Below are 22317 nucleotides of genomic sequence, written 5' to 3'. Positions count from 1 at the left end.
AGTCCACCTTCATGCCATCGTGGCACCACACACGAGCAGTGAGCACACCAACGTGGCACACAGCGCTGGCAGGCTGACCATGCACTCCAGAGCTGTCTTGTTGCATTTCAAGAGACAAGCAAAGCAGTGCTGAAAGCTGTTTTGTCCCTCCACATGAGCAGATCAAAGCGCTGTGGCACGGCCTCTATGAAGTGTCTCCTGCTAGCAATGACATTCCCAGTTACACAATCTGGGGCACATCAGGTTACTACCCTGGTCCCTTGGATTTGTTTTCACTGTTCTGAAAGCAGAAGACATCCCTACACCAGACCGAGTCCACATCATGCCAGTATTTCCTATGGCTCCTGCCCGGGCTCCTCCAGGAGCTGCAGCATCTGTGCACGAGCCAAAACCAGGATCAGAAATTCCACATCTGAGCTAACACCAACGCAATACCAAGCAGTGACCATGTGCTCTTCCCCTTGTACCCACACGAGCAGCCAAGCTCTCCTCTGCAGCTGGAGGAGTGATTTTCCCAGGTTAGAGGCTGAGGCTCGCTAACATGTGGCTCATGTTCTCCCAGAATCCAGCAGACACGCACAGCATTCCTGCCATGCAATTCCAACACCGGTCCTGCAAGCACAAATACAGACAGTGCTATGTGCAAGCAACTGCAGCTCACTGCAGGGAGCAATCATCTATCTATGACAGTAACATCTACTCATTCAAACCTGGCCTTGAACACTTCAGTGCATGTGTTCAAGGCCAGGCTGGATGGGGTTTGGAGCAACCTGGTCTAGTGGAAGGTATCCCTGCCCATGGCAGGGGGATGGAACTGGATGAGCTTTAAGGTCCCTTCCAACCCAAACCAGTCTGTGGTTCTATCTCATTTATACACACACAGCTCCCCCAGTGCACAGCCCTGTGGAGTGGTTCACTCTCAGAGGAGAGGTCTTCCCTCAGAAATAGATCTTCTCAAGGTAATCTTCAGGTGGAGAAGAAAAAGGGGTGCTGAAAATAAGCTGAGAACATAGGCAAGGAGAAGCCACAGTAGCCCTGACAAGACAAGCTGGAAAGAGACAGATCTTCTCCAGGGCTACACTCATTCCACAGACACGCCAGCCAAGTTTGAGGAATGAGGTCAGTGTATGAAGGAAAAGGAATAAAGCTCTATAGATAGCAGTGACAGGGATACACCCAAAAGAATGTGTGAGGTAGTCTGCCTTGGCCTGGATCAGCCACAGCACTTGGCTGTGGTGTGCCACCCAGTACCCATTCAGCACGTTAACGCCTTCATGTTAGCAGAGACAAAGGAGAACTAGCTTTGAGGCCACAGCACTGGGGGGAGGCTGTGTGCTAGGCCTGCCTTTCAGCACCATCACAGACAGCCCCCACCATGCCCAGGGCCTGCCGAGGATAAACCATCACAGATGGGCCACAGCTGAGGCCGAGGATGCATTACAAGATCGTACCTGATGGAAAGACAGACTGCGTTGCCTACATCCTCTGGCATGTCAGAAGGAGAGGAGGGTCCTGGCACAAAAGCCAAAGTGCCTTTCCAAACTTGCCACCATACAACATGTCTCCACACCAGAGCATCCAGTTTCTTGCTTGCTCAACACCATCTGCTGAAAATCCAGCTCCGAGCAAGCAAAATGTGCAACACTGAGTGCAATCCATGCCTGACGCCTGAGCTGGGCAATGTAAGCCAAGCACCAAGGACTCTATGTGTATATGCATCTCTACACCACCATTAGACCAGGAAACGTGCACTCCTGCAGAGAGCCACTGAGGAGAATGAGAAGCATCTTGACAAAGCAGAGCCAGGAGATGCTCTAGAGCAGCAGGTACACCCTTCTGTACATGGCAGGAGTGGGTACCAAGTGGTCCCCAGGGCAGAGTGCGCTTCTGCAAACAAAACAGTGAGCTCAGGGTGTTCAGGGCACAGTCTCCCGCATGCCAGGCAAGGATTTTACAGCTATGCAGGCAACACATCCTTCCTGGCTCATAAAACACACTGAAGCACGGAAATGCAGTGGTAGGTGCTCAGTCCCTTGACAGGATCAAACCACCCCGGAGAGGCAAGTTCACATGAGCTGCAGCTCTCCTTGCACCTTCCTCCACGATTTTAAACAACCACATTCCCTGAAATTCGCTGCCCAGCTGACATTCCAGCCTGGCTGCGTGTTCCCTCTTCCCAGACATTTTCCAACAGCCAAGCTATGGCACTGTTCAGCATTAAAGCTCCTGTTGGTGCCATCCATATATCACACAGCATGTCCCTGCTGCTCTGTGCTGCGGGGAGCCTCCTCTTGCAGCTCTCCCTCAAGCTCCCATAAGGGCCAGTGCTGGAAGGGGAAGTCTGGCTTTCTGCATCTATCCTGCTTCTCTCTCCTTATTATTTTATATTATATTTATATCCTGTACAGGGGGCTAAAACGAGCAGGAGGAATGCTGCTGGAGCCCGGCACTCTGTCGCTGCTCCGCATGCCGGGGGCTGTGCTTTGGGGAAGGCCAGCCCCAAGTCACTGAGGACCAAAGCTGAAAATAATACAGCAGTCACCCTTCCTGCACCCAACCCCTGGAAAATCCAAGACAAAACTCTGCTTGGGGTGACCACCAATTTCATGGCACATCCAATGCTTGCAAGAGCTCTTCCTCTCCAGAGCAACAAAGAGCTCCCCTCTGGAGCTGCCTGTCCAGCCTAGGAGATGCTGGGACCCTGCCCAGTCTGCCACCAAAACCAGCTCCCAGCCTTTTTTCTCCAACCGTCCTGAGCCACCAGCAGGAAAGCATCCCTGTCTCTTCCATCAGGCCTCCAGAAGCACATCCCCAGCCACACTGCAACGCAGAGCAGCCTCTCTGCAAGTCCGACCTACCCAGAGGAGTTACTGTGAGGTCAGGCTGACCTGGCAGACTTGGTTCTCGTCCCACCTCCACCCAAAGAGCTGAACGTACACCAAATATCACCGCTCCTGTCCAATGTGGGAATCCTCGGGCCAGCAGCAGGGCTCAGTGACAGGCATCTGCTGCAGAATCCTCCAAGCGTGCCCCCATGATGCCAGGAGGGGCCTGCGGAGGAGCCCTGCAACACTGGCTGCGGCTGCAGGAAGTGTTGCAAGAGACAGTGGTGGAAGCAGGAAATCCAGAAGACAAACTGCCACAGGACACCAAAGAATTCCTCGTATGTGGCTTGCAAAAATAGTTGCCTGCAACTGGTAAACAGGGCTTAAACGAGCGGCTCTTCAGGGTCTCCCTTTACCAACCAGATCTCAGATAGCCACAGACACATCCCACAATCAGGACTCAATGAACTCCCCCTAAACTGGGGGGGCGATAAGCATAGTTTTGGCCAGGTTCTGAAACTTTCAAGATAACAAAGTCTCAAACAGTGTTCTGCAATAGTAATTTCATTTATATACAGCACAGCTCAAGGTCATTACCCACAGCTAGCAGTGCTGCTCTGCCGCTTCGATCTGTCTGGGAAGATGCTTCCACAACACACACTGAGTCTTCACATGAAGAGCAACCAGAAGGGAAATCCTGATGCAGCGGCTGATGCACGAAGCTCCCGGACAGATACTAACCATGTGTCACCCCCCTAACCTTGCTTCCAGAAGTGACGGTGCTTAATATTACCACAGAAGAACATATGATTTCTAATACTCATCACCTTGACAGCGAGCTCCACGTGAAGCTCATTCATACATGTAGCTCATTGGGGAACTGCGGGTGTTCAGGCAGCACGGATGAGTCTATGCATGTGGCAATGGGAGCTGCCACCATGGGCACCACTGGTTGTCCCAGCTACTCTTCCAGAACCCAGCCTGGGTTTCGGGATACACAGCTCCCGTCCCAGAACCCTGCCCAGCCCAGCTGTTAGCTCCCAGAATAGCTCAGATCAGCTGCAGAGGATCAAAAAGCCCCAGGGATGGGAAGCACCAACTATTTTCAGCTTCCTTGGGAGCACTGCTGGGCTAGGGGAGAGCAGTGATAGCGGAGGCAGAATGCGAGCACCCAGCCCAGGAGGACGGAGAACTCCCAGCTTGTTATGCTCTTTGAAGGTCTTGTTTTCCCCAAGGGAAGGGAAGGGTTTCAAAGAGGGTTTAAACCTCAGACTTGCTTTTTGGGAACAAATTTCAGAGCACTGAAGACCATGCGCTGAGCGGGCAGCCTGCGGCAGAGTGGGCCTCACTGCCCGCACCCCTCATCACGGGCATTCAGCAACCTGCTGTTGGCTCCTTTTCCATGCAATCGTTGCAGATCACCTTTAAAAGCCACATGAGAGCACTAAAAGCTACTTTACAGGCTGCAAAATCAGTTGTGCCCATAAACATGCTCTTTACAGCAGCGTGCTATGCCAGCTCCGCAGCACCTACTGCCCACCCAGAGACCAGCACCTCTCCCCTTGTCTACAGGAACCTGGGGTGCTCCTGGGCTTTGACTGCATTTCAACCAGAACACATCTCAAGAGCATGTTTAAAGGACACCAATGGAAGCATTCGAAAGCCTGAAAATGCTACAGTGAATGTTGCCCAAGCACACCCCATTGAACTTCCGTAGGTGCTGCATGCTAGCAGCAACATCAGAATCCAGTTCCCAAGTCTGGCTCCAAAGCTGGGCAGGAGCAGCCTGTCTGTACTAGCATCCGCATCTCCATCAGCCCCGCAGACAGGAGGCACAGCTCCTATGCCATCCCCTACAAGTAACTGAAAAGGAAGAGGGAAAAGGGAAGAGAGATGATGCTGCACAACCCCTGCTCGACTTCAAAACAGCAGTTTTCTGACCCCGAAAAAATAAAATCCAGAAATTTTCATATAAAACGTTAAGGTCTGGGAGAGGAAGCCCAGTTAACATCAACTCTACTCTGTGTTACACAGCAAATCCATGGAATGGGACCTCTGGGTGCACAGGCCAGCCAGGGAAGTGGGGCTGTAAAAGCATTGCCAAAGCGAAGTGGGAGCTGCCAAAACATCTGGATGGGAGAAGCCTCCTCTGGCAGCTCTTTCCCGGGGTTCAGATGTACAGTTAAGCTTAGGGTTGAGAGAAAGACAAAAGCCGCAGTTCAAGAGGGGCTGGAAAGGGCTCTCTAGAAGAAAGTTGGGGGCTGCTAAAGACCTGGGCTTGCAGCAACCTTCCACAGGGATGACGTTGTCCAGTGTTCAGCTGTAAGATATGGGCTGGGATGACACTGAGACAAATAAAGTCCAGAGCTGCAGCTGGAGCGGAGCTGGGAAAGGGCTGTAAAAGTACCTGGCAGCTGCAAAGAGACCTGGGCTGGGAGAAATCACTGATCCAGGTAATTGGTATTAGACCTTTCTATAGCTTCCCAGGAAAATCAGGGTTACAGCTGAGAAAATGCAGAGGTGCAGCAGCAGCAGGGTGAAGCAGGGGCTGCAGAAGGCCTCACCTGAGAGGAAGGCTCCATCATGGAAACCGCTGGGTGTTTGGCTAAGGCTCAGCTGCAAAACCAGGGTTAGGGTTCAGAGAAAATCTAGAGCTTATGTGGGGCTGGAAAGGGGCTGCCAAAAGGAAGAGGGGCTGCCAAGAGGGCTGGGAAATGGCTCAGAGGCTCAGCTGGAAAACAGCTCCTAGGGTCAGGGTCTGGATGGAAAGGGAAGGTTACAGGGGCTACTGAGACCTGTGCTGCATCCCCGTTTTCATGTGGGCAACGGCTGTGGGGCCTTTGTTGTTCCGTGAGAAAATGAGAGAGAAGAGCCAGGGTTAAGGTTAGGGCTGAGGGAGACTGAACGCCCAGAGCTGCTGCTGGACTCCGGTTGCCAAGAGACCTGGGCTGGGAGAACACTTTCATCTCAGATTCCACATCTAAGGCTCAGATGGGAAGTGAGAACTAGGGTTAAGGCTGACAGAAAGCGAAAGCCCAGGGTTCCAGTTGGGACAGGGTTAGAAATGGGCTGCCAAAGATTATTTTAGGTGGCCAAGAGACCTTGGCTGGGAATCATCTTTTGTACAGCAGGTCTTGTCAAAAGGTCCAGCTATAAAATCAGGGTTAGGGTAACACCGACGGAAAGAGAAAGCCTAGAGGTGCAATTGGAGCAGGGATGGCTACGGGCTGCCAAAGGCCTGCAAAGAGACTGGGGCTTAGAGAGATCATAGGTCTGGAAAATGGCTCAGCAGCCCCTGAGAAGGTGGAGTTCGGGTTCAGAGAAAGCCTGCAGCTGCAGGCAGAGTGGGGCTGGAAAGGGGCTGCCACAAGGAAACAGTCACGAGACCTGCACCAGAAGAAGCCTGATGGGTTTGGGGCCATGCCTACCCATTCCCAAGCAAATGAAGGCCAGGGATAGGACTGAAGGATGAGAGCTGCCATTGGAGTGGGGCTGGAAGGCAAGAAAGACACTTGGGATGGGAGAAATGTTTACCCATGCGATGCCTGGGGCTCCTTGTCTAAGGCTCAGCAGGAGAAGGAGAACTAGGTTTGAGAGACATTCTCCATTTAAGGTAACACAGAGCCAGCCGTGGTATCAGGCTTCTGCCCTCCTTCGCTCAGGTACAAAGGGAACAGAGCACAGTAACAAAACAGCACTTCTGAAAACCAACTGTTTGCTTTCAGAGGCTGCTGTTGCGCTGAGGCTGGCTGAACTGTTATAAGGACAGGTAAAAGATCAAATTTTGCCTTTTTCTGTAACCTCCTCCTCAAAACCAACATCTGTTCTCATTGAAACCTTACCAAAACAAGGCAGCCTGAGGCACTGCAAAGATTTGCACTGCAAAACAGCGAGAGACAGACAAGGATTATTCCGACCGCACAGAAGAGCTTCATCACAGACAGCACCACCACCACCTAAGAGAGAGCTACATTAAAACGTATCTTGCGGGAAGGAGCCGTAATTAGACTGGCCACAAGTCTGACGGCTTCCCCAGCCAACGAGCTGAAGGTGCAGCATGTGTTAACAAGCAGCAGAGGACTGCGCCCACAGGGTATATATTCCAGGAGCAGGCAGCAGGACAAGGCTGCACCATCCACATCACTCTCAGCTGATGCTTTATTTGCACGTTAGGTTGTGTTGGGGGGTTCTCACACCCAAAAGTCCAGCTGATTTTGCCATGCATCCCCCCCAGAAAAGGCTGGGCTAATGTAAGCTCATTGATCATCAAGATACATGGCAAGCTGTCCTCCATGTAATGCAACGCATACACAGATGAGAGTGAGCTAAACAGCTGGCTTTTGGGGCCCCAGCGGGATATGCGCGTTGGTGGAATAGTGCAGGGGATGAAGCTTTGGTTCAGTTCTGGGCCCCACACTGTAAGAAAGACACTGAGATGCTGGAGCAGGTCCAGGGAAGGGCAATGAAGCTGGTAAAAGGTCTGGAGCACAAGTGTGACAAGAAGCAGCTGAATGAACTGGGGTTGTTTAGTTTGGAGAAGAGAAGGCTCGGGGGGACCTTACTGCTCTCCATCTACCTGAAAAGAGGTTGCAGTGAGGTGGGGTCAGTCTCTTCTCACAAATAACATGCGATAGGACAAGGGGAAAGGGGCTCAAGTTGCACGAGGAGAGATTTAGATTAGATATTAGGAAAAGCTTCTTCTTTGAAAGGGCTGTCAAGCACTGCAACAGGCTACCCAGTGGCAGTGGTGGAATCACCATCCCCGGAGGGATTTAAAAGATGTGCAGATGTAGCACTTAGGGACATGGTTTAACATTGGATTTGGCAACATTAGGATTACAGTTAGACTCCATGATCTTGAGGTTCTTTTCCAACCTAAATGATTCTATGGCTCACAAGAACTGGGAATAGTCCCCAAAAGCAGTAAGGTACATGGCAAGTGAGGGGCTGCCCCTGTCTTTCGCTTGGGGACATATCCAGCCTTAGCCTCATCCCTTCTCCCTCCCCAACCCTGGCACATGCTCCCAAGATACCTACACAATCACCACCAAGGACAGGCCCCACAGATGACTATAGACACTGCAAGGTACAATCTCTGCCTTTGGGCTGGAACTCCCCCATTGCAGACTTCCAGCACCATCCCTTCAAGCATTTTGCATCCCAATAGGAACAGATGCTCCAACAGCCACTCAGTCACAGACACACCGAGGCACTTCAGAAAGAAAGTTTTATTCACAGCCTTTATGCAAAGAGCAACTTTTCATTTCCTGCAGGGAACTCGCATCTGCAGCGTGGCGAGGAAGGTGGGAGGCAGCAGCTCCGAACGCAGTCCTGCCTTTGCTTTGCCTCATGTCCAAGCTCTCTCCAAGCCCTGGACTCCCCTCTCAGACCCGGGGTGCTCCCCTGCCCCCCCCAGCCCATCACACAGCTTTCCCCAGGCCAGCCCAGCCCTGCCTGTCCACAGGCTGGTCACCAACAGTCAGAAGCGCCGCAAATACAGACAAAGGAGACCAGCATCTGCAGAAACTGATGGCATTTGCCCAAGAAAGCTCCTTATTCAGCACGGCAGAGGCTGTTTTTACTTTATTAGCGCACATCCCTGCAGTACAGTGCCATGTTCAGCTGCCTGCGAGAGGCAGGTGGCTTCCTTCTTCAAAAGGGAAAAATGAACAGGTTTATCTGTAGGAATAAGCTGCAGCCAGGAAACAATGTGTGCAGTTAAAACAAACACCACCCAACCATCAGGTGCTTAAAGACTGTAAATCCTCTTCAGAAGGAGGAACAAAAGGGACATGTGGCTTTCTCCAAGGGAAGGAGGAAGTACAAGAGGAGCTGGGATTCAAGGAGCAAGCGATGCTCACAAGCCACCTCTCCAAGGCCAAGGGCACCCAGGGGTGCTGTAAGCATGTCCACCCATGTGCCAGGAACACTGGTGATAACACATCCAGAAAACCTGCACTCTTCCTTCTCACTTTCCAAGCAGGAATTCTGCATCAAAGCCCCTCCAAAGCTGCTGCAGCAAGGAGCAGAAACAGGCAGTACCCTTGGGCTGCAGCCGCAGGCACCACGAACAGTCACTTGTAAGTGGACATGTGCCACTACATGACACATTTCAATTCTGACTTTCAGACTGTAGCCATGGCAAACACTTGCTGACACAACCAAGCCACTCTGAGCCTACACATGCACACCACATCATCGTGAAGTGATGCTTTTTCTACATGGAGAATGGAAGATGAACTCATTCTGTGTTTCAGAGACATTCGAGAGCAATAGGAGCGCCACATCTCAGGCTGGAGGCCCCTCTGCTTACTGCAAACCAGAGAAGTATCTAGAAATCTCCTCCCTCCTACAGTTCTGATGACAGAGAGGCATCCCTTGAAAATACAGATCCCAAACAGGCACAGCACTTTGCATGCAGCCCCAAAGGGAAGGCAGGGAGATAAGGAAGAGAACTGCACAGCCATGCCATGAAGTTACTGCTCTTCAGACAAGCAGGTCTGCTTTGCTGGAACTCCTCACAAGCGCTGTGTCTCCTCAGTGTTTGGGAACAGCTTGAAGGGATAAAGATCAGTCAGGGTGACGGGTCCAAACGTGCCGCCCAGGCCTGCAGGCCAGCAGCAAGCCAGGCTCATGCACTGCAGCTAGCCCAAGTGGAGCCAGGCTCTGGTACCAGAGCTGTGCTAACCTGCCCTGAGACAGGCTGGCAGAGGTCAAAGAACAGATTGATGCGAAGACTCGGATCTCTCTAGAGCAGAAGCCAGCAGCTCCAGAGCCACAGCACAAGGGCCCTGCTTAGCCCCTCCATGCACAAGGCAGCAACAAAGGGCACCAGGCAATGGAGCAATTGCAAAGCTTTCAGAAGACAACCTCACAGGTAAAGGGTCCTGGTCTTTCTTTTGCCCCACATCACCAACCAGTGTCAGCAGCTATCCTTGTATGCACACCATTCTGGGGGGACATCCCCACTGCCCCACACAGGCTGCAGAAGCAGCTCTTTAGGGGGAATAGGTGCTGCTCCAGCCTTGGCAGCCCAAGAGCTGCTCTGCTCCCCAGTGCTGTCATCAGGGCAGCAGCCCTTGGCTCAAGCATGGAGGAGCAGTGTCTCATGCCTGACAACAAACCTTACAGCCTTAAGTAGTCAGTAGTCATTCCCTACCATGCAGAGATGACACCAAGCCACATCATTTTTGTACCAGGGTCAGGCTTTGCAGAGCCGAGGCACTAATACTGCTGCTCCAGCAGGAACTCCCAGAGTCCTGGTACTTGGCACTGGTCAGAGGCACAGAGACAGCATCAATGTCTCACAGCAGGCCCCATCCCATAGCCTGGAGGGTCTCTTGCATCAGCACGCTGACCAGAAGCGTGTGGGGTCAGGCTGGATCAGTGTGCTGGGGTAAGGGACCAGCCTTGGCAAGCAAACACAGACTGTTCCCAAAGGAGCAAGGGTGCCTGTGTGCCCGAGGACAGCTGGGAGAATAAGAACTGGTCATTGTTCCCAAGAGCTTCGCTGCATTCTCTGTTACTCCTGCCCTGATCATTAGGAGCAGTAGGAGCAGCAGATGACAGGCCAGAACTGATGGGCTCTGGCAGGCTCCTCCAGGCAAGCTGGAGCAGTGGTCCCCAGGGCCTGGCAGCTCCTGCCCATCAGACGGGCCTTCAGAGCACTCTCCACCCTCAGCAGCTTTGCTGTTGGCAAGGCACACAGCAAGCCCGAGGACAACCAAGCATCAGCCACCCTCCCTACCTGATGCATCCACAGATGAGCAGCAGGAGAGGACCCAGGGGTCCAGCTGGGACAGACCGAGAGCAGAACTCAGAGCCTGCACTGTCCTTCATCCACTTGGCTCGACCAACACCCTTCTCCAAGGCCCCAGACAGCAGAGACACGCAGATATCTGCAGTCCCCTGGTGCTGTTTGGTTCTTGCTACCTTATCAATTCCTGTTTCCAGGCAGGGCTGCACAAACACATCTCAGCCGGCAGAGCTACTGGAGCTTGAAGCACTGAGTATCTGTGGTGCAATCCAGAGGGACTCTGGCAGCTACACTCCTGTGGGCTGCACGGAGAAGGGGCTCTGAAGAGACATCACCTTGCCACTGGATTTAGAGAGGTGCTCTGCTTACTCTGAGTGATCCAGGCAGGGGAGACGAGCACGACAAGACAGCTGCCTGCAAAACACTTGAGGGGGCAGAGCTAGGGGAGGGAGAAGAGAAATACAGCACAAGAGTGACAGTGTCTCCCTGGCTCCTCCCAACAAGCTGAATTAGGGAGGGCTGCGTGGCCCAGCAAAGCCTCCTCCACTGGGCAAAACAGCAACCCAGCCCGCACCTCCACAACCGGCTCCATCACCCCAGAGCTTCTCTGCAGGATGCTCTTTGAAGGAAGCATCCAGCCCTCGTCCACAGGCTGTCACGCAAGCAGCCTGGCAGCCCGGAGCCCGGCTCCTTCCCCACCGCCTGCTGCAGCAGGATTTGTTTATGTGTCTGCAGCTGCTCCCTGCATTCGCCATGGGAATCCAGGCTGGAACTCCAGCCGTGTGGAGCGGGGAAGCGGCCTCCCCCCTGCGCAGCCTCGCAGCTCGGCGAGCATGCGGCGCCCGGCAGGCACAGTGCTGCAGGGCCGTGAGCCCCTTGGAAACGGGCCTTGCGGAGCGTGAGCCGCATTCCCAGCCCTCCGCAGTGCCTCCCCCACATCCTGCCTCCAGCCCTCCACTGGGGGTAGAGAATGCAAATCTTGGGTTGTAATTTTTCCAAGTTAAAAATAACCCAGGAGTTTAGTGAGAGAGAAGCAGCAGCAGCAGCAGCGAGGCAGGGGGCTGGGGAGCCTGCGAGCTTGCTGCGAGGCAGACACGGCTTACATTCCTCCTTCCCAAGCAGAGGCTATAGAGAGGCAGCCTCCCAGCTCCATGCACACACAGTGATGGAAAGCAAGACCCCCTTCAGCATCCCAGTTGCAGAGGCACTGCTGAGCAGCCAAATGTGCTTCGTTTCAGAGCCGCCCTAACCCTTCGTCACTGCTCCCCAGGCCCCACAGGCAGGGACACAGGTCCCACTCCCCCAGGCAGGGGCACACAGCAAGAAGAAGGGAGCATGGGGAGAAAGGAATGCACAAAGAACCCAGATTCAGGGAGCAAACACCCCTCAGGCAGGTGCAGACGTCAAGGGCATGCTGGGCAGAGCATCACACCAACAGCCAGCCCCAAGGCAGCTCTGCTCCAAACAATCTTCCGTTCTTAAAACGTTTTCATCTTAAAAATAGGGGAAGAGGGGGACTTGGAGAATTAACTTTGTTCTCTGTGGGTCCAGGGGAGCCAAGAGATCCGCTGATATGAAAACCCAGTACATGTGGCAATCCAGGCCATGCTGGCCTTTCCTGGATACCCAAGTCCACCATCCCACAGGGCAACAAGACTAATGGGAAGGCAAGAAATAGCCACAACCTCCTTGCTCCATGGGACAAGGAATACAGCAGTGTTGCACAGTGTTTCCCCTCCAAAAAGCCTGCTCAGCACCAACACTTGTGCTCCCAAGCCCTCCCATGCAAGCTCTCAGCCACGTCACAGACCCCGGGGAGACACTTGGGACAGTGCCACTGCCTGCGCACAGAGGATGCTCTGTTGGGACCCAGCAAGCAAGAGAGCACCCGCAGGCTGGATGCAGCCCCCGGTAACACAGCTTCAGTCAGCTGCACTTCATGACTCTCCTGACAAGCTCACGTGGCAAAACCAGCAATAGCTCCTTTCTGGAGAGTTTTCAAATGCAGCTCCTAACCCAAGACCGTAACCACAATGACCTTCAGCAGCTCTTTCAAAGCTGCACAGTGCTACAGGGCTGAGAAGTGAGGGCTCGCTCAGACTCCAGTGAGCACAGCAGCAAGCAGGGACAGGGGTGAGGAAGATGCAGAGTTTTGGTTTAGTCCAGCGAAGGCACATCATGAAGCACAAAGCCATGCCTAGCCTTGTGCGTGAAGACGCAGCACTCCAGCTTGTTGCTAAGGAGGAAACCAGGTCTAGGCTCACCCTAGAATGTATTTCATCACCTTCATGGACAGCTCAGAAGGAGGGGACACAGCACTGCAGAGTGGGGATGCACCCAGCATTATCTGCACCCCCTTATCTCACACCATTGCTCTGCTGCCCTGGTGTGCAGGCACTGCCAGGAGCAAGACAGGTTTCTCAAGCCTGTGTCTGTTACCTTCTGATTATCAGGCGAACAGTTGCACTCCAAAGAGCTGTTCACAAGCCCCAAGCAGTGGATTTCAATCCTCAACATCAGCAAGGCAAAAACCAGAGGAAAAATGAAACCAATCTCTACAGCTATGCAGGCAAGGAAGGGAGAAGGGAGGTAGGACAAGTCTGCCCAGCCTTGTGATGCTGAGGGCCAGGATTTCCAGGGTGGGTGCATGAACGTGTGCAAGGGGCCTACAGCAGTTCTCTGAAGGCCAGCACTCCACCAGCACAATTTGCCTGCATTGCCAAGAGCATCACCAGCTCGAGCTCCTGCCACATCAGCAAAGCCCTGATGTGGCACTTAATGGGCCTCTGCTCCCCACTAAACACAAACACACTTCGGTGTGGCAGTCAACCCAGGCCACCACAGAGACCAAACCACCCTGCCTGCCAAATCTTAACAAGCCATTTCTCCATCACCAGTGCCAAGTTTTCCCTGCACTTACACACCAGCCCTGGCATGTTGACCAGCAAGCCAGCAAGGAAGGGCATGAATGGGGTGTCCAAGGAGCCAGCTGTGCCAGTGGCCATAAAGCATTCCCACTCCTCCCATCACACTGCCACCACATTTGTTCCTTTAAAGTAAGGGAAAACACAGTATCCCTATCAATGTGTTACAGGAAAGTCCCAAGCTGCACAGGCCCATAAAGCCTGTGGCTGACTGCCCCTTCCAAAGCTCCCCTACCCCTCCAATACCCCACCGTGGGTAGGAAGCTGCCAGCTCCCAGCCTCTCTCCTCACCCGCTGGGAGCCAGAAGCATGCTCCTCATAACAGCAGCTCAGCACAGCTGCAGGACCAGTTTGTGGCACCCAAAATATGCCTGGAGAGCAACCTCCTCTTCCTCAGCTGACGACTGTACACCCGATCTGCTCCTCCACAAGGCAGGGAGCGAGAGAAGGAGAGCTTGTGCTAAGGCTGCCCAGGAGACTGTGCAAAGCCTCAGGTCAGAGTCACAGCACAATCCCAGCTACACATTAGATGGGTAATTAAGGGGCAAAGCAGCTCTAAGGACACACTCAGTGCTAGTAGCAGGATCTCTTCTCTGGAGGGCCTGGCTCTTCTCTGGTCAGAGCTGGGATCATGGGCCCAGCTTCCTGGACCAGCAGTCATGAGGAGCCAGACTTCCCAGAAAAGCCTCTTCCCAATTACCTTTCCTGTGGGAGCACAGGGGTTATTGCCAGCTGCTTCAGAGGCTCCTCACAGCAGGGCAAGCCACCCAGCTGCTCTCCAGCTATCAGGAGGGATACAGAGGCTTCAGCAGAAACCAGGGCCCTGCACACTCTGCACATTTTCCTGCTGCCTTTTATTTCTCACACACAAGCGCACAGAACTCCACTTTGCTGCCCGAGTCCATCCTCAAGGTCACCAGCCCTGTAAAGATGATACCAGGCACGTAATGTAGCCCACAGCACCTTTATTAGTATGAAAGGTGTACAACAGCCAGCTCGACCGGTAGACCCTGACAGCTGGCCAATTCAAAAGAACCTTTTATAAGAGCTACATAGTGAAGAACACTAAACCCGAGCTATCCCAAGGCAGATGGCCAAGAAGTGAGATGGCATTCCTGAAAACACAGATCTTCCCCTCCTGCTGTTGTTGTTATCCTGCACAGCAAACTCAAGCTGCCAGAAAACAGCTCTGCCACACTGCACACAGCTCCTCAAAGGCAATCAGAGCCCTTTGTGCCTCTATTTTCTAACTGTAGATTGGGGATAAAAATCGCCCTTCACAGCAGGGCCACTGAGAAGATGAACGAGCACTTGCAACACACCTCAAGATCTGGATGTAGACAAATAGAAAGAGCGCATGTGACCCCCAGAGCAGAATTCCTGCTGGGATGGCACAACACCACCAGCCACAGCTTCAAATGATGACCAAGACCCCACTGCCAAGAGTCCAGTCCTGCTCAAAATCATTCCTTCAGGTGTTTATGTCAGTCTTTTCTAGTTGAAACTCCCTGTGGATTGCCTTTACCCCTGCTAGCATCCAGCTGGTGTCCCCACACCCCTTTGGTTTGCTGCTGGTACCTGCCAGCTTTAATATTGTGTGTTGTCCTCTTGCTATAACCACAGCAAAACAAAAGGGCGACACAGGCTTTGCACCCTCGGGCCAACCTGACCCTGCTTCATCTACTGGACAGCCCATGGGGACATGCCCTAAGAAACACACCCAAGCCAGGAGCTGAATGAAACGTGGCCAAGCCACCAGCAGCTGGGCCACAAGAGCACAGTCAGCATTTTAAGCACGTCCAGGGCCTCGCAAGCAGGATGGACACCGCTGCTTTGCCAAATGCCTTGTCTGCGCATAGGCAGCAGGCAGGGAAGGCTGTATGGTGCATGAGGTAAGCTCACAGCCAGCCTTGCTCTGCCCACCATGACCACATCTCATGATTCAGGCACTGAAGGCTGATCCCAAGCTACATCCTAGTGTGTGACAAGTAAGCAGCTCCCCTCCGGGCTTGGCAGCACTGCCAGCCTGGTCCTAGGAGTCTCAAAACCTACATGGCAAAGAAAACTCACCTGGGTCTGCGCTGTCTCATGCACAGTGAAAGGGATGAGGTGGAATAAAAGAGATCTCCATATGCAAAAGGACATTTTGCTCCACTATTCACTCCCAAAGCACAGGACACCACCACCAGCTTACAGAGGTCACTTGCTCCATGCTGCCCTGTTGGGGACAAGCTTCTGGCCATGGACAGGCTGCCCCTGGCCTTCAGCACTGCCAGCCCACCCCAAGAGGGCAGAAAGGTTGGCCAGCAAGACCCTGGCCCATGGCAGTGCCAGGCACTGGGGGAAGACAACATCCCAAACAGCCACAGCCTGGGAGTTTCCTGGGTGCTGTGGTGAGGTCCCATGGCTGTTCTGGCTGTACGTCCAAAGAGAAACCAGCAAACCTGCACCCAAAATAGCAACAGGCAGAAATCTGCTGTTCTCCAGGCATGACAACTTGCACAGGGAAGCACCAGACTGTTTCCCAATTACCTAAAGGACAGGGAAAGAAAGCAAAACGTAGCAAACTCTCCTGATGCAATGCAGAGCAAGAGCACCCTTTACAAGCAGTGCTGCTACCCTACAGTCCTCAGGTCCACATCCTTACACACACCTCTGCTTCAACTGCTCTGCCCCACGAGGACTGGAACTCGGGATGTTTTCCTCCAAAGGCTTCCAGTTTATTTTCAATTCAACTCTCTGGGATACAAGTTCTCCACAATCTCAGCTGAAGCTACTTTGTAGAACTGTCTCCAGAGTTCACACGGCCTCTGTAAGGAGCCACTCCTCTATCATGTCAATGCTTCCTTGCATTTGTGTCTTTCACATCATGCCAAGAAACATGGGAGGAGGAAAGAAGAAGGGCAGCGCTGCCCAGCCCAAAGCAAAGCTGCTCTCTTGTCACATGCTGGGATGTAGCCTAGGATCAGCCTTCAGGGCCTGAAGCACGAGATAGGGATGCTGGGGATGGACTATTCATTAGGGACTGCAGTGATAGGAAAAGGGGTAATGGGTTAAAACTTAAACAGGGGAAGTTTAGACTGGATATAAGGAGGAAGTTCTTTACTGTGAGGGTGCTGAGGCACTGGAATGGGTTGCCCAGGGAGGTTGTGAGTGCTCCCTCCCTGGCGGTGTTCAAGGCCAGGTTGGACAGAGCCTTGGGTGGCAGGGTTTAGTGTGAGGGGTCCCTGACCATGGCAGGGGGGCTGGAACTGGATGATCTTAAGGTCCTTTCCAACCCTAACTATTCTACGATTCTATGGTGGGCAAAGCAAGAGAAGAGCCAAAAAGAATTTCATTGATTTCTCATGTGGAAATGCTTCGAGTTCAGCAGCACCAAGTTTCATTCCCTCCACAGGATTCTTTTAGACACTTGGATAGCCTTCTTAAACAGCAAGCAAAGCACCCGAAGTCCTGCCCAGACATGCTGCTAATAAAATGCTACCAAACGCACATATGAAGAAGTAGGCTTTTCTGTCCCAGTCGATAAAGCCCTTCAGTTAGAGGCCAGCTCAGGGAGCAGTGCGGAGAGCATCAGCCTCACCAAGCTGGAGGTCTACGCTTGCACAGGGAGGAAGCTCCTGCCAGAGCACACTGACTGCAGAGCACCAACTTTGTCAAGCTACCCAGCAGGCAAGCACGTGGCATCAGCTGCACCAAGCTATCAAGAGACAACTCTTTCTGCTTGCCTGGCAGGCCTACAGATATCAGTCTCCTTTGACATGCAGCAACACGAAGGCCAGGCAAGCAAACTCTGAATGCAACAGCAGAGCATGGGTCTCACAGACCCATGTCCTGATCCACTTTACTGCACGTTCATGTCGGAAGACCATGCCAACATGGATTTCACATTTCCCCTCCCTCCGTACCTGGATAAACCACTCGTTTTCTGACCCTTGCCTTCAGCAGATGTCTCTGGAGGAACCAGCATGCAAACAAGGCCCAAAAATCCACTTTGCTCTGTGTCAGACACCTCCTTCTCCCAGGTGGCAGAAAGAGCAGGAGGTAGAGCTGGCTCCAAGAAAAGGTTTAGGGGCACTGTGCAGAACTAACACCATGCTCAGCCTGTCCAGAAACCAGAGAGCATCATCTTCAGGTAACCACATCTCCACAGACAGTGGGCTATGCCCTGTCAGATGTGGGCACAGCAGGACCCATGGCCCGCAAGCCTGAGGAGTCACCTGGGTTCCACTCTAATTGAAATTACAACTATTAAAGCTTAAAAGAGCCTGTGCCCATAGCGATCCATTCCTTCCTTTGCCTTCCAGATCCAGGACCCTGGTCCTCAAAGCACAATGTGGGGCCGACCCAACTCAAAACCAGCAATGTTATTCTCAGGCAGAAATTCTCACCCGCGGGAGCAAGGAGGTGGAGCAGTCACCGCGACTGGCTCACAGATCTGCAGCCACTTCTCTGGAGAAATCAGGGTAACCACAAACCTCAGCACCTTCACAGTCAGCACAAGCCCTGCTTCAGGCAGCCTCCCCACAACATTCACCGCGCAGAGAACAAACAGAGCACAGTGTGCTGTCTGCGGTGGAGGAGAGAAACCTGCCTTTATGCATGCATGGAAGTGCATGCCGGGAAAAGCTCAGATACCCCGGTGAGGGGCACCCTATGGGGACTGAGAAAGATCACTGAGAAACAGGGCTCTGCTTGCCCTAAAGCAACAAGCAGAGGAGCATACAAATAAGAGCAATACGCTGTGTGTTCCCACACCCTTCCCAGGCTAGAGGAGCACTGGGTGCAGCGAGGATGCACCATGCACATATACAGAAAAAAGAATAGCTCTCTCTCCTCCAATCCACAATTAACAGCCACCAAGCACTTCAGCTTCATTTTATCTTAAGTATGCTTTAAGTTCAACCAAAACAGATGAAACATTTAGGGTTAAAGGTGCTCTGTGCACAAGACCTGGAGAACTCAAGGCAGTGGATCACACAAAAATAGCAGCTTTGACAGCACGTCTATAGCAAAGCACTAATGTTTATTCTTGTATCTAGGACTAACTTTAATTCCGCCTCGATGCACGTACGTAACAAGGCATTAATGTTTCTTAAATAACCAATACCTCACCTACCTATATGCCAAAAGAGTGAAAACTGCCCCTAACTTTGCATCCTCCTTGTTCCTGTGCATGGCACACGAACACATTGCTAACGCTGGAATACACCTTCAAAGGCAGCCATGGACTGCAAGTTAAAGCACAAAATGAAAACCAGAAAGCACATAAACAACTTGGTTATCTAATTACCTTCAGGACTTCTGAAGAGGGGTTTAACAACTGGAAGTTCTGTGAAGGAAACTCAGCTATGTCTACATGACAACCAGCTATTTCCAGTGCCATATGGAGTAAGCAAAGCACTCGGCAGTGGCTACTGACATGGAGGGCCTGGTAGCTGAAGTCCTTCCATTAGCTAAAGTCCTGCTTCTGCCTTCAAAGAAATGCAATTGAGATACCTCCAGGGGAAAGGGCTGGGGATCTTCCACCCAGATACTGCCTCCAGTTACTGTAATGCAAAGCAGGGCTCCACAGATCCCACACTTTCATGGAAACATTCAGGAAACACAAATACTATGCAAATTGACACCAAGAGGTGTAACTTTCCCCAGCTTTCGGCAGAGTTATCCCAAAAGGAAGCAATGAGTTACCTGCATTTCAACCCAGACTTCCCATAACCGAGCTGAACAGTAGAAAGAGCCAGACAAGAAGGTGCAGGAGGCCGCACCAGAAGAGAGCCGAATTTCATCCCAGCAGTTAAAACACACACAAAAAACCCCAAACCAAACCAAAAACAACCCCACACCAAAGCAAGCAACCAGCTAACATAACCTATCCTAGTGCAACATTAGGGCTGCGTGAAGTTAGGGTGAAGACGGGACTGCACAAGACATGCTGCACCTCCTAGGATAGATGTTAACAGTGTCACCATCAGACTGCACTGAGCAGCATCCTTCAGGGGGAAACCAGGGCTGGAAATGCGCTTGATGTGCAACACACCTCTGCAAGCGCACCTCCAGCGCCCAGGTGAAAAACAAAGAGGGATTAGGGCTCGGTTCCCACACTTCTCACTTTCTTTTCTGGACTGAAAAAGGGTGCTTTGCTCCTGTTGGAGCAGGATTTATACTCACTACAGGCTGGGAATCCCCTAGAGGCAACAGGCTGCAGCATGGAAACAGCACGCACCCCTTAACCTCCAGGCAGCATTTCCTCTGCTGCGGGAAGGAAGGATGGGTGAAGTGATCTCGGTGCCAACATGAGCACAGCACCCAGCTGCTCCCTGAGCACTGGGCCCAAGGGCAGCATATGCCAGGGGCCTTAACCCAGACACCAAACTCTCCCAGCTTTTAGCTGACTTCCCAAGGAGCCGGCTGAGCTCAGCCACAACCTTTCCCCAGATATGGGTCAGGGACCTGCCTCAAACCTTAAAGCCCAGCCACAGCGTGCCAGGTATCTCCTACTACTCAGGCTGACTGGACACATGCACCACAACAATGCTAAAAATTAATAGCCACATATTGGCAGATTGCTCGGCTGCATACCAGATTTTCCCATATAAGGGAAAGTTGAAGGCATTGTCCTATCGCACAGAAAACACATTGCACCAGCCTGAGACATTAGAAAGCAAAATCAGAGCCTCCTCACGCCACGCGCTGACACCGCAGAACCAAGGTTTTCCCCTTTTCCCAACAGTTTGGTTGGCTTTCACCAGCTCTGCTGTGTCCTGAAGGATCACTGGAGGCACTGGCAGTGCTGGGATTGCAGCCCAACACTGCACACGGACCCTGCACTTCCTTAAGAGGATTTTGGTCCCATCACCACCATATGCTGGCAATCCAGGCACTGACACTGCTCCCAGGGTGAAGCACAACTCTGCTTTCATGGGGGTTTAGGGTGCTGAGGACCACGACACAAACGCTGTGCACTGTCCCCAACACTGCCCACAGCAAACCCTGCTATTTGACTATGCACAGATCATTCACCCTCACCATCTTCTCCCTTTACAGGTCCTGTTGGCCCCCAACAACAACTCTGCCTCTGCTTTCACAGACCAGAGCAAAGCCACCAGAGGATGATGCCACTGGCCCAAGCAGGAAACTGGGGCCGAGAGAAAAGTGTTTTCACTGCTATGTGCAGGAGCAATGACAACAAACGCTCTCGGCTCCCCTGAAGCCCAATGAGACATCCAGCACCATGCTTGCCAAGCATCTCTTTAATACAACTTCGGAGATGCCTCCCTTTTCATGCTGCTTTCAAGACCAAACACACTGAGTCCACATTCCTGCACCAAGGCTGATCAACCCTCTCCCCTCCTTCACAAGGACAAGCTTCTCCTCCTCGCTGATGTGTGTGATACTGGCTCTTATCTCTGCAAACCTGAGACAGGCCAGGACAGCGCAGCTCCACACGGAACACAAAGAGCTGCTCTGGCAGCCGAGCTCTCAGCCGTGCCACCTCACAAAAACAAGTTCACTTGCTTGTGCAAACCCCTCTTGAAACAACACAAACCATTAAAGTGAGACACTTTATATTAGCCACCTGTAAAAGTCCGTGTGTTTGGATAAGCTCTTGAGAAAACAGATCTCTCAAGGAAAACTAAATCTTAAAGTACTGAGACTACACTCTGGGATGGGGAAAGGGGGCAGAGATTTGCTTTTGGTAAAAAGTAGTACGGAAAACAAGATATTCCTCTAAGAACCTCCTTCACCAAGCCACTAGGAATCACAGACCCAAAGATAACCTCAGCACTGACCTTCCGGGCTAACACTGGCATATCCAAGGCCAGTTGCTCAGAGGGAGCCAGTCTCCCCCAGTGCCAGTACATAAGACAACAAAGGAAGAGGTAAACTCAAGCCCTTTAAAAGGCACATGCTACCAAACCAGCCAGCAGCACTCAGAGCAAGGTACAGAGGGACCCCAACAGCACCTTCCACAAGAGATGTGCATTAATCACATCCTTTAGCTTCTCAGATACACAAAGGCTAGTTTTCAACACATCCACACTAGCCTGCAGCTAGAAGGGGCTGCAACTGCCTTCTCAGCAACAGGGCAATCAGTGCTGCTGCTTGGAGGATTTTCTCCAAGTCCTCTCACTGACTCTGGCTTTCATTTGAAGGATACCTACTGTGAGTTCAGCTGCACAACGTATACGCAGATATTCTGATGGGATGCAACTCTGCTAGTTATGCTTTACAGTCTGAAGCACTTGAGGGGCAACATTCAGGCAAGCTTCACCCCACCACTGCTGCAGGGAAGGAAACCCAGCAGCAAGACCCACGCTCCTGAAGAGCCCCCAAGTTCAGGCAGCAGTACCAATTTGGAGACAACGAGTAGAATTAGCTTTTCCAAAAGCAAACAGTCAAGAATATGAAGCTCTGTAGTGGAAGAGGAATCAATTTTCCACTAAACAAGTGGGAAAGGAACCCAGTGGCAGCCCTGAACAAAACCAGCCCAGCTGGAGGGCAGAAGCCTTGAGAGAAACAACCTATTTACTCTAGGAAGAATTCACTCCCAGAGCAAAAATATGCTGTTATTGCTTCATACTTCAACAGCTGGACCAAAACAATGATTTCTCTGCAAAGCAGCAGAGCAGAGCCCCCGCATGAATGAGGTAAACAAGAGCAAGGAATGGTAGGGGAGCACCTACTCCTGTGCCACCACCTGAACAGGCCCCAAAAGCAACCCTTCAAGGCAGTGGGGAAAACACTGGCAGCGCTCAGTGCACCCTCTGCTCTGCATCACCCTAACCCAGCTCACCCCACACCACTTCAA

General features: G+C 52.3%; 1 protein-coding gene across 6 annotated transcripts in view; it reads right to left on the bottom strand.

Annotated features, from left to right (window-relative positions):
- The window catches only part of LOC136020699 (chromodomain-helicase-DNA-binding protein 6-like), a 69771-nt gene that overhangs the window by 45679 nt on the left and 1775 nt on the right, over window positions 1-22317 (bottom strand). The window contains exon 1 of one of the 6 annotated variants that reach the window (XM_065692023.1): window positions 11156-11162. The exons of the other annotated variants lie outside the window; for them this stretch is intronic. The gene's annotated coding sequence lies outside the window, so the exon portion shown is untranslated. Of the gene's footprint in view, window positions 1-11155; window positions 11163-22317 lie in introns of those variants that run through there. 6 annotated transcript variants of the gene reach the window in all.

Source organism: Lathamus discolor, chromosome 11 (genome assembly GCF_037157495.1).
Source record: "Lathamus discolor isolate bLatDis1 chromosome 11, bLatDis1.hap1, whole genome shotgun sequence".
NCBI lineage: Eukaryota > Metazoa > Chordata > Aves > Psittaciformes > Psittacidae > Lathamus > Lathamus discolor.
Note: the sequence above shows the minus strand (reverse complement) of the source record. Positions and strands in the feature narration are given on the sequence as shown.